The following is a 2507-nucleotide window of genomic DNA, read 5'->3' on the forward strand; positions in this document are numbered from 1 at the left end:
GAATTTATATTTTTCAAAGTCCAACTGCTATCAGAGAGATCTAAAATTTCCACTTGCTATACAGGAAACTTTGCCTAGATAAAAACTAGGTCCCTGTGAATTTCCACTCTGTGGAGGTGGGCACAAGCATGAAACCTCTTCCTTTGCAGAAAATAAATGAACATCACCACTTCTTTTCAGGATTAAAAAAAAAAGTGTTTACAACCTCTGCTTCACGAGATATCAGATAATACCATTGATCAGCTATAAAGGAACTAGCCAAATCTGTCCATCTCATAACTAACACTTTTGCTATATTTTAAAAGACTTGACAAGAAATTGGTGGTTGTATTCCGGTACAGCCCACTGTTACGGCATATTTTAAAATCCTTCCATATCATAGGTGTACATGTACATGTTATATTTCAACATGTTTGTGAAACTAGTTAATTTGATGTACCTTCTTGCAGCTGACTTACTGAAGTTCAGGATTGCTACCACGGCCAGTTGCTACAGGAGTTCAGTCCTTTTGTACAACTGACTGGTAACGCAGTGACTGGTGTTAAATTCCTGGACAGATTAAATGAAGCTCATCCTCCCCAGATTCGAACCCTCTCCAAGCTGCTTTTTTAAAGCCACATAACAAGTCTTTACTCCATATATTACTGTTCCACTTTTCTTTCCCTGTCTTAAAGGAATTTTCATCCTTCTAGTTCTCACGGGAAATTGTGTTAAAATTCAAGAACCTGACCTTAGGTTGCATTGAATATTCCCATTGACTTCAGGCCATAAAAAAGGAAAACTGTGGAGAAGAGTTATATTCTGTCAGAAAGAATATGGCTTCAAACGCTGGAATCATCCTGACAGCTCTATTTCAGAAGTTAGCCAAGGAGAAAAAAGGGGCCAGGCATCTTGAAAATTACATACGCATACCTCACACACATGTATACACATACAAAGCACGAAGAAGAATAGAGGAGAGAACCTGGAAAGAAATCCTGCCAATTTATCAAGTGGCAGATGAATTATTCCCTAGAGTTACATAGAAGCAGCAGCCACCCCATTTTAAGGTGAAATTTTATTTCAATCTCAGCTGCAGCATAATCTAGGATCCATCTGTTTCCCCCTTTCCCCCTCCCTTCCCCTCACAGTCCCCCTGCTCCCTTCCCAACTCATACACTGATATAACTCGGAGGAATCACTTCGTCTCCAGTACCACAGGTTTCACAGGCCCTGCTGGGTGGGTAGGAATTGCAGGAGGAAGGTTGGGATCGATTTAAAAAAAAAAAGAAGTAACAAATCTATTTCTATGAGTTTTCATCACAATCAAACCTTAGAAACTGTGTCTATCTTTTTGATAATGTTTGGTGCATTTAAGAGCATTTGCAACATTCTCACCACTTACAATGTTTTAGGGAAAACTAGTGACCAGTGACTACTGACTGGGTCTGTGTGAGCTGTCTAGCTCTTACCATTGTTTCCACTCCATATCCACTCCTATTTACTTTTGCTGTACAATGGCCCTGCTTCAAGTCCTCAGGATATTACACTACAAAGAAAGTAAGTCTTAAAAAAAAAAAAAAGAAAGAAAGAAAAAAGCATTGGAATTTTCCAATGTTTGATCTTCCTTAATACCAGAAGCATGTTTCACCTCTGAGCTTAGCAAGACGACTCCTAGGCGCAGTTTCATTACTGGCTTAAGCTAACCTAAGTACGGTGTGTGCCAAGAGGCAGGCCCACTCTCTCCACCCTCTCCTCCGTCCTTGCCTCAGACCTAGGTAAATATTCTTCTCTTGTTTCATCACCGGTTCTCATGCTGCCACAGAGTCAGCTGGATCAAAAAACCCAAATTGATTCACCTGAGATCTGAGCAACACCCTAATTTTTAGGCGGCTCCTGACACAGCTGACCGTGCAGAATAAGCATCCTCATCCTCCCCAGGGAGGCAGGAGAAAGATGCAACTGGAGGAGGGAGGAAAGGAGAGTAGTACCACCATTTTCAGCAGCAGCACAGATTTAAATTTGCTGAAGCTGACTGCAAAACCACACCTCTGTTATGCTAGGAACAAAAACTCCCAAATGAATCAAACTGTGCAAAAGAAAAAAGCAGACACGGACACTTGATTTTGAGTGTTCAAGGAAGACAAATACAAAGATTCTCTAGAATCAGAAACGCCAGATGGCACAGAGGCATATTTCAGTAGGTTTCCAAAGCAGAACTAGCAATAATACCCTACACCTGGATGCTGTGCCCACACTAACTCCTGACTTACAAGCAGTGCTAATAATTATGGGAGTACATCCTTTAATTTGTGTGTGATAACTTGTGCACCTCTACAAATTTCTTCCCATTAGATTAGGGGAGAATCAGTCTGGCTTTTTTGGGTGTGCACAGAGAGCAGTTTGGGAAGCTGCTAGAAGATACACGGTATTACACATGTGCTACAGCCCAACTTCCAGCAACAGTGATCCCATGAGACTGATTGCATTAACACTGCCAGTTTATACCTTTTGATGGCCAGTCAGCT

The sequence above is a fragment of the Opisthocomus hoazin genome, chromosome 3 (genome assembly GCF_030867145.1).
Source record: "Opisthocomus hoazin isolate bOpiHoa1 chromosome 3, bOpiHoa1.hap1, whole genome shotgun sequence".
Taxonomy (NCBI): Eukaryota; Metazoa; Chordata; class Aves; order Opisthocomiformes; family Opisthocomidae; genus Opisthocomus; species Opisthocomus hoazin.